General features: G+C 41.1%; 1 non-coding gene across 1 annotated transcript; it reads left to right on the top strand.

Annotated features, from left to right (window-relative positions):
• The first annotated feature begins 14,190 nt into the window (after window positions 1–14,190).
• Window positions 14,191–14,298, top strand: LOC112799296 (small nucleolar RNA R71). The gene has a single exon (XR_003200871.1). It is a non-coding gene; the product is annotated as a small nucleolar RNA R71 (small nucleolar RNA).
• Window positions 14,299–16,542: the final 2,244 nt, after the last annotated feature.

Raw genomic sequence — 16,542 nt, 5'->3', positions numbered from 1 at the left:
AAGGGAATTAAGGAACGGGTCCACCTTAGTGATGGCGGCTCTTTCTTCCTCTTGACGATCCTATGGAGTGCTTGAGCTCCTCAATGTCTCTTCCTTGTCTTTGTTGCTCCTCCCTCATGATTCTTTGGTCTTCTCTAATTTCATGGAGGATAATGGAGTGTTCTTGATGCTCCACCCTTAGTTGTCCCATGTTGGAACTCAATTCTCCTAGGGAGGTGTTTAGTTGCTCCCAATAGTTTTGTGGAGGAAAGTGCATCCCTTGAGGAATCTCAGGGATCTCATGGTGAGTGGGGTCTCTTGTGTGCTCCATCCTCTTCTTAGTGATGGGCTTGTCCTCATCAATGGGAATGTCTCCCTCTATGTCAACTCCAACTGAATAACAGAGGTGACAAATGAGATGAGGAAAGGCTAACCTTGCCAAGGTAGAGGACTTGTCCGCCACCTTATAGAGTTCTTGGGCTATAACCTCATGAACTTCTATTTCTTCTCCAATCATGATGCTATGGATCATGATAGCCCGGTCTATGGTAACTTCGGATCGGTTGCTAGTGGGAATGATTGAGCGTTGGATGAACTCCAACCATCCTCTAGCCACGGGCTTGAGGTCATGCCTTCTTAATTGAACCGGCTTCCCTCTTGAATCTCTCTTCCATTGGGCGCCCTTTTCACATATGATCGTGAGGACTTGGTCCAACCTTTGATCAAAGTTGACCCTTCTAGTGTAAGGATGTTCATCTCCTTGCATCATGGGCAAGTTGAACGCCACCCTCACACTTTCCGGACTAAAATCCAAGTATTTCCCCCGAACCATAGTAAGATAATTCTTTGGGTTCGGGTTCACACTTTGATCATGGTTCTTGGTGATCCATGCATTGGCATAGAACTCTTGAACCATCAAGATTCTGACTTGTTGAATGGGGTTGGTAAGAACTTCCCAACCTCTTCTTCGGATCTCATGTTGGATCTCCGGATATTCACCCTTTTTGAGTGAAAAAGGGACCTCGGGATTGGTGCGCGAAATTGTGAACAATACTTTTTCACAACTCTCATAATCCCCGGTCATGAACCCCAAAAACTTGGTAGCTCAATACCATGGCATTACACAACTTCGCACAACTAACCAGCAAGTGCACTGGGTCGTCCAAGTAATAAACCTTACGCGAGTAAGGGTCGATCCCACGGAGATTGTTAGTATTGAAGCAAGCTATGGTCATCTTGTAAATCTTAGTCAGGCAAACTCAAATGGTAATGGTGATGAACGAAAATAACATAAAAGATAAAGATAGAGATACTTATGTAATTCATTGGTAGGAACTTCAGATAAGCGCATGAAGATGCCTTCCCTTCCGTCTCTCTGCTTTCCTACTGTCTTCATCCAATCCTTCTTACTCCCTTCCATGGCAAGCTTAAGCAAGGGTTTCACCGTTGTCAGTGGCTACCTCCCCTCCTCTAAGTGAAAGCGATTGCATATGCTCTGTCACAGCATAGCGGAATTCATCTGTCGGTTCTCAATCAGGCCGGAATAGAATCCAGTGATTCTTTTGCGTCTATCACTAATGCCCCACCCTCAGGAGTTTGAAGCACGTCACAGTCATTCAATCATTGAATCCTACTCAGAATACCACAGACAAGGTTAGACCTTTCGGATTCTCTTGAATGCTGCCATCAGTTCTCGCCTATACCACGAAGACTCTGATCTCACGGAATGGTTGGCTCGTTTGTCAGATGAGCACTCGGTTGTCAGGCGATCAACCATGCATCGTGCAATCAGGAATCCAAGAGATATTCACTAGAGCCTTGATCGCTTGTAGAACAAGAGTGGTTGTCAGTCACCTTGTTCATGGGTGAGAATGATGATGAGTGTCACGGATCATCACATTCATCAAGTTGAAGAACAAGTGATATCTTAGAACAAGAACAAGCGGAATTGAATGGAAGAACAATAGTAATTGCATTAATACTCGAGGTACAGCAGAGCTCCACACCTTAATCTATGGTGTGTAGAAACTCCACCGTTGAAAATACATAAGCATGAGGTCTAGGCATGGCCGAATGGCCAGCCTCCCAATGATCTAAGAACTAAAATGTCCAAAGATGATCTAGAGATCTAAAGTGATCAAAAGATCTTAAAAACTATAGTCAAAGGTCCTACTTATAGAAAAACTAGTAGCCTAAGGTGTACAGAAATGAGTAAATGACATAAAAATCCTCTTCCGGGCCCACTTGGTGTGTGCTTGGGCTGAGCAATGAAGCATTTTTCGTGCAGAGACTCTTCTTGGAGTTAAACGCCAGCTTTAGTGCCAGTTTGGGCGTTTAACTCCCATTTGGGTGCCAGTTCCAGCGTTTAACGCTGGGATTTCTGAGGGTGACTTTGAACGCCGGTTTGGGCCATCAAATCTTGGGCAAAGTATGGACTATCATATATTGCTGGAAAGCCCAGAATGTCTACTTTCCAACGCCGTTGAGAGCGCGCCAATTGGGCTTCTGTAGCTCCAGAAAATCCACTTCGAATGCAGGGAGGTCAGAATCCAACAGCATCTGCAGTCCTTTTCAGTCTCTGAATCAGATTTTTGCTCAGGTCCCTCAATTTCAGCCAGAAAATACCTGAAATCACAGAAAAATACACAAACTCATAGTAAAGTCCAGAAAAGTGAATTTAACTAAAAACTAATAAAAGTATACTAAAAACTAACTATATCATACCAAAAACATACTAAAAACAATGCCAAAAAGCATACAAATTATCCGCTCATCACAACACCAAACTTAAATTGTTGCTTGTCCCCAAGCAACTGAAAATCAAATAAGATAAAAAGAAAAGAATATGCAATGAATTCCAAAAACATCTATAAAGATCAGTATTAATTAGATGAGCGGGGCTTTTAGCTTTTTGCTTCTGAATAGTTTTGGCATCTCACTCTATCCTTTGAAATTCAGAATGGTTGGCTTCTTTAGGAACTTAGAATCCAGATAGTGTTAATGATTCTCCTAGTAAAGTATGATGATTCTTGAACAAAGCTACTTATTGAGTCTTGGTTGTGGCCCAAAGCACTCTGTCTTCCAGTATTACCACCGGATACATACATGCCACAGACACATAATTGAGTGAACCTTTTCAGATTGTGACTCAGCTTTGCTAAAGTCCCCAATTAGAGGTGTCCAGGGTTCTTAAGCACACTCTTATTTGCCTTGGATCACAACTCTTATTTCTCTATTTTTTTTTCGTTTTCTTTTTCTTTTTCTCACTTTTTTTTTCGGTTTTTTTTTTTTGAATAGAAATGCTTTTTCTTGCTTCAAGAATCATTTTATTGATTTTTCAGATCCTCAGTAACATGTCTCCTTTTTCATCATTCTTTCAAGAGCCAACATTCATAAACCACAAATTCAAGATACATATGCACTGTTCAAGCATACATTCAGAAAACAAAAATATTGCCACCACATCAAAATAATTAAACTGTTATAAAATTCAAAATTCATGCAATTCTTTCTTTTATCAATTAAGCACGTTTTTATTCAAGAAAGGTGATGGATTCATAGGACATTCATAACTTTAAGGCATAGACACTAAGACACTAATGATCACAAGACACAAACATGGATAAACATAAGCATAAAATTCGAAAAACAGAAGAATAAAGAACAAGGAAATCAAGGAACGGGTCCACCTTAGTGATGGCGGCTCTTCCTTGCTCTTGAAGATCCTATGGAGTGCTTGAGCTCCTCAATGTCTCTTCCTTGTCTTTGTTGCTCCTCCCTCATGATTCTTTGATCTTCTCTAATCTCATGAAGGATGATGGAGTGTTCTTGATGCTCCACCCTTAGTTGTCCCATGTTGGAACTCAATTCTCCTAGGGAGGTGTTCAATTGCTCCCAATAGTTTTGTGGAGGAAAGTGCATCCCTTGAGGAATCTCAGGGATCTCATGATGAGTGGGGTCTCTTGTGTGCTCCATCCTCTTCTTAGTGATGGGCTTATCCTCATCAATGGGGATGTCTCCCTCTATGTCAACTCCCACTGAATAACAGAGGTGACAAATGAGATGAGGAAAGGCTAACCTTGCCAAGGTAGAAGACTTGTCCGCCACCTTATAGAGTTCTTGGGCTATAACCTCATGAACCTCTATTTCTTCTCCAATCATGATGCTATGGATCATGATAGCCCGATCTATGGTAACTTCGGACCGGTTGCTAGTGGGAATGATTGAGCGTTGTATGAACTCTAACCATCCTCTAGCCACGGGCTTGAGGTCATGCCTTCTTAATTGAACCGGCTTTCCTCTTGAATCTCTCTTCCATTGGGCGCCCTCTTCACATATGACTGTGAGGACTTGGTCCAACCTTTGATCAAAGTTGACCCTTCTAGTGTAAGGATGTTCATCTCCTTGCATCATAGGCAAGTTGAACGCCACCCTCACACTTTCCGGACTAAAATCCAAGTATTTCCCCCGAACCATAGTAAGATAATTCTTTGGATTCGGGTTCACACTTTGGTCATGGTTCTTGGTGATCCATGCATTGGCATAGAACTCTTGAACCATCAAGATTCCGACTTGTTGAATGGGGTTGGTAAGAACTTCCCAACCTCTTCTTCGGATCTCATGTCGGATCTCCGGATATTCACCCTTTTTGAGTGAAAAAGGGACCTCGGGGATCACCTTCTTCAAGGCCACAACTTCATAGAAATGGTCTTGATGCACCCTTGAGATGAATCTCTCCATCTCCCATGACTCGGAGGTGGAAGCTTTTGCCTTCCCTTTCCTCTTTCTAGAGGTTTCTCCGGCCTTGGATGCCATAAATGGTTATGGAAAAACAAAAGGCAATGCTTTTACCACACCAAACTTAAAATGTTTGCTCGTCCCCGAGCAAAAGAAGAAAGAAGAGAGTAGAAGAAGAAGAAATGGAGGAGAAAGGGAATGGCTTTGTATTCGGCCAAAGGGGAGAGAAATTGTGTTTAAGGTGTGTGAAAATGAAGGAGTGAAGGAGGGTTTATATAGGAGAGGGGGAGAGAGAAGTTCGGCCATTTGAGGGTGGGATTGGGTGGGAAAGTGGTTTGAATTTGAATGGTGAGGTAGGTGGGGTTTTATGAAGGATGGATGTGAGTGGTGAAGAGAAAGATGGGATTTGATAGGTGAGGGGTTTTTGGGGAAGAGGTGTTGAGGTGATTGGTGAAGAAGAGAGAGAGAGTGGTAGGGTAGGTGGGGATCCTGTGGGGTCCACAGATCCTGAGGTGTCAAGGAAAAGTCATCCCTGCACCAAATGGCATGCAAAATCACGTTTTGTGCCATTTCTGGCGTTAAACGCCGGGCTGGTGCCCATTTCTGGCGTTTAACGCCAGCATCTTGCCCCTTTCTGGCGTTTAACGCCAGTCTAGTGCCCCTTTCTGGCGTTAAACGCCCAGAATGGTGCCAGACTGGGCGTTAAACGCCCACCAGCTAACCTCACTGGCGTTTAAATGCCAGTGGGTGCGTCCTCCAGGGTGTGCTGTTTTTCTTCCTGTTTTCATTCTGTTTTTGCTTTTTTCATGGATTTTGTGACTTCTTATGATCATCAACCTACAAAAGACATAAAATAACAAAAGAAAATAGTTAATTATAAAACATTGGGTTGCCTCCCAACAAGCGCTTCTTTAATGTCATTAGCTTGACAGAGGACTCTCATGGAGCCTCAGAAATGCTCAGAACCGTGTTGGAACCTCCCAACACCAAACTTAGAGTTTGAATGTGGGGGTTTAACACCAAACTTAGAGTTTGGTTGTGGCCTCCCAACACCAAACTTAGAGTTTGACTGTGGGGGCTCTTTTTGGCTCTGTTTTGAGAGAAGCTCTTCATGCTTCCTCTCCATGATGACAGAGGGATATCTTTGGGCCTTAAACACCAAGGATTCTTCATTCACTTGAATGATCAACTCTCCTCTATCAACATCAATCACAGCCTTTGCTGTGGCTAGGAAGGGTCTGCCAAGGATGATGGATTCATCCATGCACTTCCCAGTCTCTAGGACTATGAAATCAGTAGGGATGTAATGGTCTTCAACTTTAACCAGAACATCCTCTACAAGTCCATAGGCTTGTTTTCTTGAGTTGTCTGCCATCTCTAGTGAGATTTTTGCAGCTTGCACCTCAAAGATTCCTAATTTCTCCATTACAGAGAGGGGCATGAGGTTTACACTTGATCCTAAGTCACACAAGGCCTTCTTGAAGGTCATGGTGCCTATGGTACAAGGTATAGAAAACTTCCCAGGATCCTGCCTCTTTTAAGGTAGTTTCTGCCTAGACAAGTCATCCAGTTCTTTGATGAGCAAAGGGGGTTCATCCTCCCAAGTCTCATTTCCAAATAACTTGTCATTTAGCTTCATGATTGCTCCAAGGTATTTAGCAACTTGCTCCTTAGTGACATACTCATCCTCTTCAGAGGAAGAATACTCATCAGAACTCATGAATGGCAGAAGTAAGTCCAATGGAATCTCTATGGTCTCAGTTTGAGCCTCAGATTCCCATGGTTCCTCATTGGGGAACTCATTGGAGGCCAGTGGACGTCCAGTGAGGTCTTCCTCAGTGGCGTTCACTGCCTCTTCTTCCTCCTAGAATTCGGCCATGTTGATGGCCTTGCACTCTCCTTTTGGATTTTCTTCTGTATTGCTTGGGAGAGTACTAGGAGGGAGTTCAGTAATTTTCTTGCTCAGCTGTCCCACTTGTCCTTCCAAATTCCTAATGGAGGACCTAGTTTCAGTCATGAAACTTTGAGTGGTTTTGATTAGATCAGAGACCATGGTTGCTAAGTCAGAGGTACTCTGCTTAGAACTCTCTGTCTGTTGCTGAGAAGATGATGGAAAAGGCTTGCTATTGCTAAACCTGTTTCTTCCACCATTATTGTTATTGAAACCTTGTTGAGGTCTCTGTTGATCCTTCCATGAAAGATTTGGATGATTCGTCCATGAAGGATTGTAGGTGTTTCCATAGGGTTCTCCCATGTAATTCACCTCTTCTATTGAAGGGTTCTCAGGATCATAAGCTTCTTCATCAGATGAAGCTTCCTTAGTACTGCTTGGTGCATTTTGCATTCCAGACAGACTTTGAGAAATCATATTGACTTGTTGGGTCAATATTTTGTTCTGAGCCAATATGGCATTCAGAGTATCAATCTCAAGAACTCCTTTCTTCTGACTAGTCCCATTGTTCACAGGATTTCTTTCAGAAGTGTACATGAATTGGTTATTTGCAACCATTTCAATCAGTTCTTGAGCTTCAGTAGGCGTCTTCTTCAGATGAAGAGATCCTCCAGAAGATCTATCCAAAGACATCTTGGACAGTTCAGAGAGACCATCATAGAAAATACCTATGATGCTCCATTCAGAAAGCATATCAGTGGGACACTTTCTGATCAATTGTTTGTATCTTTCCCAAGCTTCATAGAGGGATTCTCCTTCCTTCTGTCTGAAGGTTTGGACTTCCACTCTAAACTTACTCAATTTTTGAGGTGGAAAGAACTTTGCCAAGAAGGCATTGACTAGCTTTTCCCAAGAGTCCAGGCTTTCTTTAGGTTGAGAATCCAACCATGTTCTAGCTCTGTCTCTTACAGCAAAAGGGAATAGCATTAGTCTATAGACCTCAGGGTCAACCCCATTAGTCTTGACAGTGTCACAGGTTTGCAAGAATTCAGCTAAAAACTGATGAGGATCTTCCAATGGAAGTCCATGGAACTTGCAATTCTGTTGCATTAGAGAAACTAACTGAGGCTTAAGCTCAAAGTTGTTTGCTCCAATGGCAGGGATAGAGATGCTTCTCCCATAGAAGTCGGGAGTAGGTGCAGTAAAGTCACCCAGCACCTTCCTTGCATTGTTGGCATTGTTGTTTTCGGCTGCCATGTGTTCTTCTTCTTTAGAGAATTCGGTCAGGTCCTCTAAAGAGAGTTGTGCTTTGGCTTCTCTTAGCTTTCTCTTCAAGGTCCTTTCGTGTTCAGGATCAGCCTCAACAAGAATGCCTTTGTCTTTGCTCCTGCTCATAAGAAAGAGAAGAGAACAAGAAAATGTGGAATCCTCTATGTCACAGTATAGAGATTCCTTGAAGTGTCAGAGGAAAAGAAGAGTAGAAGACAGAAGTAGAAAATTCGAACTTATCAAAGAAGATGGAGTTCGAATTTTGCATTAAGGGATATTGTTAGTCCATAAATAGAAGGATGTGAGAAGGAGGGAAGTAATTTTCGAAAATTAAGTGAAAAATTTTGAAAACATTTTTGAAAAACATTACTTAATTTTCGAAAATGAAAATGGAGAAGAAATCAAGTGATTTTTGAAAAAGATTTTGAAATTAGAAATCAAAAAGATTTGATTGAAAACTATTTTGAAAAAAGATGTGGTTAAGAAAATATGATTAGTTTTAAAAAGATGTGATTGAGAAGATATGATTTGAAAAATATTTTTTAAAAAGATTTGATTTGAAAATTAAAAACTTGACTAACAAGAAAAGATATGATTCAAACATTAAACCTTTCTCAACAAAAAAGGTAACATACTTGAAATGTTGAATCAAATCATTAATTGATAGTAAGTATCTTTGAAAATGGAAAGAAATCAATTTTGAAAAAGATTTGATTGGAAAATTGATTTGAAAAAGATTTGATTTTGAAAAGATTTTGAAAACAAAAAAAAATTTGATTTGAAAACAAAATCTTCCCCCTTTAGCCATCCTGGCGTTAAACGCCCAGAATGGTGCACATTCTGGCGTTTAACGCCCAAAATGCTACCCTTTTGGGCGTTAAACGCGCAACCAGGTACCCTGGCTGGCGTTTAAACGCCAGTCTGTCCTTCTTCACTGGGCGTTTTGAACGCCCAGCTTTTTCTGTGCATTTCCTCTGCTGTATGTTCTGAATCTTCAATTCTCTTTATTATTGACTTGAAAAGACACAAATTAAAAATATTTTTGGATTTTTAATAATAAGGACAAACCAAAATGCAACAAGAATCAAATAACAATGCATGCAAGACACCAAACTTAGCAGTTTGTATACTACTGACACTAACAAAATGAGAATGCATATGAGACACACAAAACACTCAAGTCAATAGAATTCAAAGATCAGAGCAAGTAAATCATCAAGAACATCTTGAAGATCACTAAGACATATGAATGCATGCAATTGACACCAAACTTATGATGAGACACTAGACTCAAACAAGAAATATTTTTGGATTTTATGATTTTGTAAAATTTTTTTTTTTTGTGTTTTTCGAAAATTAAGTGGAAAAAGGTATCAAAATTCTTAATGAGAATTCCAGGAATCAGTGCAATGCTAGTCTAAGACTCCGGTCCAGGAATTAGACATGGCTTCACAGCCAGCCAAGCTTTCAAAGAAAGCTTCGGTCCAAAACACTAGACATGGCCAGAGGCCAGCCAAGCCTTAGCAGATCACTGCTCCAAGAGCAAGATTGATAGAAATCAACAAGCTCTTGTGATGATAAGTTGAAACCTCGGTCCAATGAGATTAGACATGGCTTCTCAGCCAGCCAGACTTCAACAAATCATCATGAAACTCTAGAATTCATCTTCAAGAATTTCGAAAAAAAAAATAAATACCTAATCTAAGCAACAAGATGAACCGTCAGTTGTCCAAACTAGAACAATCCCTGGCAATAACGCCAAAAATTTGGTGTTGTTGCCGGATCTTGGCACTGATGTTACCAAAAGCTTGCTAAAAACTTGAACAATCCCCGGCAACGGCGCCAAAAACTTGGTGCGCGAAATTGTGAACAATACTTTTTCACAACTCTCATAATCCCCGGTCATGAACCCCAAAAACTTGGTAGCTCAATACCATGGCATTACACAACTTCGCACAACTAACCAGCAAGTGCACTGGGTCGTCCAAGTAATAAACCTTACGCGAGTAAGGGTCGATCCCACGGAGATTGTTAGTATTGAAGCAAGCTATGGTCATCTTGTAAATCTTAGTCAGGCAAACTCAAATGGTAATGGTGATGAACGAAAATAACATAAAAGATAAAGATAGAGATACTTATGTAATTCATTGGTAGGAACTTCAGATAAGCGCATGAAGATGCCTTCCCTTCCGTCTCTCTGCTTTCCTACTGTCTTCATCCAATCCTTCTTACTCCCTTCCATGGCAAGCTTAAGCAAGGGTTTCACCGTTGTCAGTGGCTACCTCCCCTCCTCTCAGTGAAAGCGATTGCATATGCTCTGTCACAGCATAGCGAAATTCATCTGTCGGTTCTCAATCAGGCCGGAATAGAATCCAGTGATTCTTTTGCGTCTGTCACTAACGCCCCGCCCTCAGGAGTTTGAAGCACGTCACAGTCATTCAATCATTGAATCCTACTCAGAATACCACAGACAAGGTTAGACCTTCCGGATTCTCTTGAATGCTGCCATCAGTTCTCGCCTATACCACGAAGACTCTGATCTCACGCAATGGTTGGCTCGTTTGTTAGACGAGCACTCGGTTGTCAGGCGATCAACCATGCATCGTGCAATCAGGAATCCAAGAGATATTCACTAGAGCCTTGATCGCTTGTAGAACAAGAGTGGTTGTCAGTCACCTTGTTCATGGGTGAGAATGATGATGAGTGTCACGGATCATCACATTCATCAAGTTGAAGAACAAGTGATATCTTAGAACAAGAACAAGCGGAATTGAATGGAAGAACAATAGTAATTGCATTAATACTCGAGGTACAGCAGAGCTCCACACCTTAATCTATGGTGTGTAGAAACTCCACCGTTGAAAATACATAAGCATGAGGTCTAGGCATGGCCGAATGGCCAGCCTCCCAATGATCTAAGAACTAAAATGTCCAAAGATGATCTAGAGATCTAAAGTGATCAAAAGATCTTAAAAACTATAGTCAAAGGTCCTACTTATAGAAAAACTAGTAGCCTAAGGTGTACAGAAATGAGTAAATGACATAAAAATCCTCTTCCGGGCCCACTTGGTGTGTGCTTGGGCTGAGCAATGAAGCATTTTTCGTGCAGAGACTCTTCTTGGAGTTAAACGCCAGCTTTAGTGCCAGTTTGGGCGTTTAACTCCCATTTGGGTGCCAGTTCCAGCGTTTAACGCTGGGATTTCTGAGGGTGACTTTGAACGCCGGTTTGGGCCATCAAATCTTGGGCAAAGTATGGACTATCATATATTGCTGGAAAGCCCAGAATGTCTACTTTCCAACGCCGTTGAGAGCGCGCCAATTGGGCTTCTGTAGCTCCAGAAAATCCACTTCTAATGCAGGGAGGTCAGAATCCAACAGCATCTGCAGTCCTTTTCAGTCTCTGAATCAGATTTTTGCTCAGGTCCCTCAATTTCAGCCAGAAAATACCTGAAATCACAGAAAAATACACAAACTCATAGTAAAGTCCAGAAAAGTGAATTTTAACTAAAAACTAATAAAAGTATACTAAAAACTAACTATATCATACCAAAAACATACTAAAAACAATGCCAAAAAGCATACAAATTATCCGCTCATCAGGGATCACCTTCTTCAAGGCCACAACTTCATAGAAATGGTCTTGATGCACCCTTGAGATGAATCTTTCCATCTCCCATGACTCGGAGGTGGAAGCTTTTGCCTTCCCTTTCCTCTTTCTAGAGGTTTCTCCGGCCTTGGATGCCATAAATGGTTATGAAAAAACAAAAAGCAATGCTTTTACCACACCAAACTTAAAATGTTTGCTCGTCCTCGAGCAAAAGAAGAAAGAAGAGAGTAGAAGAAGAAGAAAAGAGGAAGAAGGGAATGGCTATGTGTTTGGCCAAAGGGGAGAGAAATGGTGTGTATGTTGTGTGAAGATGAAGGAGTGAAGGAGGGTATATATAGGAGAGGGGGAAGGGTAGGGTTCAGCCATTTGAGGGTGGGTTTGGGTGGGAAAGTGGTTTGAATTTGAATGGTGATGTAGGTGGGGTTTTGTGAAGGATGGATGTGAGTGGTGAAGAGAAAGATGGGATTTGATAGGTGAAGGGTTTTTGGGGAAGAGGTGTTGAGGTGATTGGTGAATGGGTGAAGAAGAGAGAGAGAGTGGTAGGGTAGGTGGGGATCCTGTGGGGTCCACAGATCCTGAGGTGTCAAGGAAAAGTCATCCCTGCACCAAATGGCAAACAAAATCACGTTTTTAGCCGTTTCTGGCGTTAAACGCCGGGCTGGTGCCCATTTCTGGCGTTTAACGCCAGCTTCTTGCCCATTTCTGGCGTTTAACGCCAGTCTAGTGCCCCTTTCTGGCGTTAAACGCCCAGAATGGTGCCAGACTGGGCGTTAAACGCCCAACAGCTAACCTCACTGGCGTTTAAACGCCAGTGGGTGCGTCCTCCAGGGTGTGCTATTTTTCTTCCTGTTTTTCATTCTGTTTTTGCTTTTTTCAATGATTTTGTGACTTCTTATGATCATCAACCTACAAAAATATAAAATAACAAAAAGAAAATAGTTAATTATAAAACATTGGGTTGCCTCCCAACAAGCGCTTCTTTAATGTCAGTAGCTTGACAGAGGACTCTCATGGAGCCTCACAGATACTCAGAGCCATGTTGGAACCTCCCAACACCAAACTTAGAGTTTGAATGTGGGGGTTCAACACCAAACTTAGAGTTTGGTTGTGGCCTCCCAACACCAAACTTAGAGTTTGACTGTGGGGGCTCTGTTTGGCTCTGTTTTGAGGGAAGCTTTTCATGCTTCCTCTCAATGATGATAGAGGGATATCCTTGAGCCTTAAACACCGAGGATTCTTCATTCACTTGGATGATCAACTCTCCTCTATCAACATCAATCACAGCCCTTGCTGTGGCTAGGAAGGGTCTGCCAAGGATGATGGATTCATCCATGCACTTCCCAGTCTTTAGGACTATGAAATCAGTAGGGATGTAATGGTCTTCAACTTTAACCAGAACATCCTCTACAAGTCCATGGGCTTGTCTTCTTGAGTTGTCTGCCATCTCTAGTGAGATTTTTGCAGCTTGCACCTCAGAGATCCCTAACTTCTCCATTACAGAGAGAGGCATGAGGTTTACACTTGACCCTAAGTCACACAAGGCCTTCTTGAAGGTCATGGTGCCTATGGTACAAGGCATTGAAAACTTCCCAGGATCCTGTCTCTTTTGAGGCAGTTTCTGCTTAGACAAGTTATCCAGTTCTTTGGTGAGCAAAGGAGGTTCATCCTCCCAAGTCTCATTTCCAAATAACTTGTCATTTAACTTCATGATTGCTCCAAGGTATTTAGCAACTTGCTCTTCAGTGACATACTCATCCTCTTCAGAGGAAGAATACTCCTCAGAGCTCATGAATGGCAGAAGTAAGTCCAGTGGAATCTCTATGGTCTCATTTTGAGCCTCAGATTCCCATGGTTCCTCATTGGGGAACTCATTGGAGGTTAGTGGACGCCCAGTGAGGCCTTCCTCAGTGGCGTTCACTGCCTCTTCTTCCTCCCAAAATTCGGCCATGTTGATGGCCTTGCACTCTCCTTTTGGATTTTCTTCTGTATTGCTTGGGAGAGTACTAGGAGGGAGTTCAGTAATCTTCTTGCTCAGCTGACCCACTTGTCCCTCCAAATTTCTAATGGAGGACCTTGTTTCAGTCATGAAACTTTGAGTGGTTTTGATCAGATCAGAGACCATGGTTGCTAAGTCAGAGTTATTCTGCTTAGAACTCTCTGTCTGTTGCTGAGAAGATGATGGAAAAGGCTTGCTATTGCTAAACCTGTTTCTTCCACCATTATTGTTGTTGAAACCTTGTTGAGGTCTCTGTTGATCCTTCCATGAAAAATTTGGATGATTTCTCCATGAAGGATTATAGGTGTTTCCATAGGGTTCTCCCATGTAATTCACCTCTTCCATTGAAGGATTCTCAGGATCATAAGCTTCTTCCTCAGATGAAGCTTCCTTAGTACTGCTTGGTGCATTTTGCATTCCAGACAGACTTTGAGAAATCATATTGACTTGTTGGGTCAATATTTTATTCTGTGCCAATATGGCATTCAGAGTGTCAATCTCAAGAACTCCTTTCTTCTGACCAGTCCCATTGTTCACAGGATTCCTTTCAGAAGTGTACATGAATTGGTTATTTGCAACCATTTCAATTAGTTCTTGAGCCTCAGTAGGCGTCTTCTTCAGATGAAGAGATCATCCTGCAGAGCTATCCAAAGACATCTTGGATAGTTCAGAGAGACCATCATAGAAAATACCTATGATGCTCCATTCAGAAAGCATATCAGAAGGACACTTTCTGATTAATTGTTTGTATCTTTCCCAAGCTTCATAGAGGGATTCTCCTTCCTTCTGTCTGAAGGTTTGGACTTCCACTCTAAGCTTACTCAATTTTTGAGGTGGAAAGAACTTTGCCAAAAAGGCATTGACTAGCTTTTCCCAAGAGTCCAGGCTTTCTTTAGGTTGTGAGTCCAACCATGTCCTAGCTCTGTCTCTTACAGCAAAAGGGAATAGCATAAGTCTGTAGACCTCAGGGTCAACCCCATTAGTCTTGACTGTGTCACAGATTTGCAAGAACTCAGCTAAAAACTGATGAGGATCTTCCAGTGGAAGTCCATGGAACTTGCAATTCTGTTGCATTAGAGAAACTAATTGAGGCTTAAGCTCAAAGTTGTTTGCTCCAATGGCAGGGATAGAGATGCTTCTCCCATAGAAATCGGGAGTAGGTGCAGTAAAGTCACCCAGCACCTTCCTTGCATTGTTGGCATTGTTGTTTTCGGCTGCCATGTGTTCTTCTCCTTTGAAGAATTCGGTCAGGTCCTCTAAAGAGAGTTGTGCTTTGGCTTCTCTTAGCTTTCTCTTCACGGTCCTTTCAGGTTCAGGGTCAGCCTCAACAAGAATGCCTTTGTCTTTGCTTCTGCTCATAAGAAAGAGAAGAGAACAAGAAAATGTGGAATCCTCTATGTCACAGTATAGAGATTCCTTGAAGTGTCAGAGGAAAAGAAGAGTAGAAGACAGAAGTAGAAAATTCGAACTTATCACAGGAGATGGAGTTCGAATTTTGCATTAAGGAATAGTGTTAGTCCATAAATAGAAGGATTTGAGAAGAAGGGAAGTGATTTTCGAAAATTAAGTAAAAATTTTGAAAACATTTTTGAAAAACATTACTTAATTTTCGAAAATGAAAGTGGGAAAGAAATAAAGTGATTTTTGAAAAAGATTCTGAAATTAGAAGTCAAAGAGATTTGATTGAAAATTATTTTGAAAAAGATGTGGTTAAGAAGATATGATTAGTTTTAAAAAAAATGTGATTGAGAAGATATGATTTGAAAAACATTTTAAAAAGATTTGATTTTGAAAATTAAAAACTTGGCTAACAAGAAAAGATATGATTCAAACATTAAACCTTTCTCAACATACTTGAAATGTTGAATCAAATCATTAATTGATAGTAAGTATCTTTGAAAAAAGAAAGAAATTGAATTTGAAAAAGATTTGATTGAAAAGATATGATTTGAAAAAGATTTGAATTTGAAAAACTTTGAAAAACTGAAAAAAAATTGCATTGAAAAACAGAATCTTCCCCCTTGTGCCATCTTGGCGTTAAACGCCCAGAATGGTGCACATTCTGGCGTTTAACGCCCAAAATGCTACCCTTTTGGGCGTTAAACGCCCAACCAGGTACCCTGGCTGGCGTTTAAACGCCAGTCTGTCCTTCTTCACTGGGCGTTTTGAACGCCCAGCTTTTTCTGTATAATTCCTCTGCTGTATGTTCTGAATCTTCAATTCTCTGTATTATTGACTTGAGAAGACATGAATTAAAAATATTTTTGGATTTTTAATAATAAGAACAAATCAAAATGCAACAAGAATCAAATAACAATGCATGCAAGACACCAAACTTAACAGTTTGTATACTACTGACAGAATGAAAATGCATATGAGACACACAAAACACTCAAGTCAATTGAATTCAAAGATCAGAGCACGAAAATTATCAAGAATTACTTGAAAATCCTTAATACACATGGATGAATGCATGCAATTGACACTAGACTTAAGATGAGACACTAGACTCAAACAAGAAATTTTTGGATTTTATGATTTGTAAAATTTTTTTGTGATTTTCGAAAATTAAGTGGAAAAAGATATCAAAATTCTTAATGAGAATTCCAGGAATCATGCAATGTTAGTCTAAAGCTTCAGTCTAAAGAAATTAGACATGGCTAGCCAAGCTTCAGCAGAACATTGCATTCAAGAGCTAAATTGATGAAGATCAATCAGCTTTGGTGATGATAAGAACATCACCTTGAAACACTAGAATTCATTCTTAAGAACTCTGAAGAAAAAAAATACCTAATCTAAGCAACAAGATGAACTGTCAGTTGTCCAAACTCAACAATCCCCAGCAACGGCGCCAAAAACTTGGTGCGCGAAATTGTGAACAATACTTTTCACAACTCTCATAATCCCCGGTCATGAACCCTAAAAACTTGGTAGCTCAGTACCATGGCATTACACAACTTCGCACAACTAACCAGCAAGTGCACTGGGTCGTCCAAGTAATAAACCTTACGCGAGTAAGGGTCGATCCCACGAAGATTGTTAGTATTGAAGCAAGCTATGGTC

This window comes from Arachis hypogaea, chromosome 4 (genome assembly GCF_003086295.3).
Source record: "Arachis hypogaea cultivar Tifrunner chromosome 4, arahy.Tifrunner.gnm2.J5K5, whole genome shotgun sequence".
Lineage (NCBI taxonomy): Eukaryota > Viridiplantae > Streptophyta > Magnoliopsida > Fabales > Fabaceae > Arachis > Arachis hypogaea.
The sequence above is the reverse complement of the archived record's forward strand: the minus strand, read 5'-3'. Positions and strand labels throughout refer to the sequence as shown.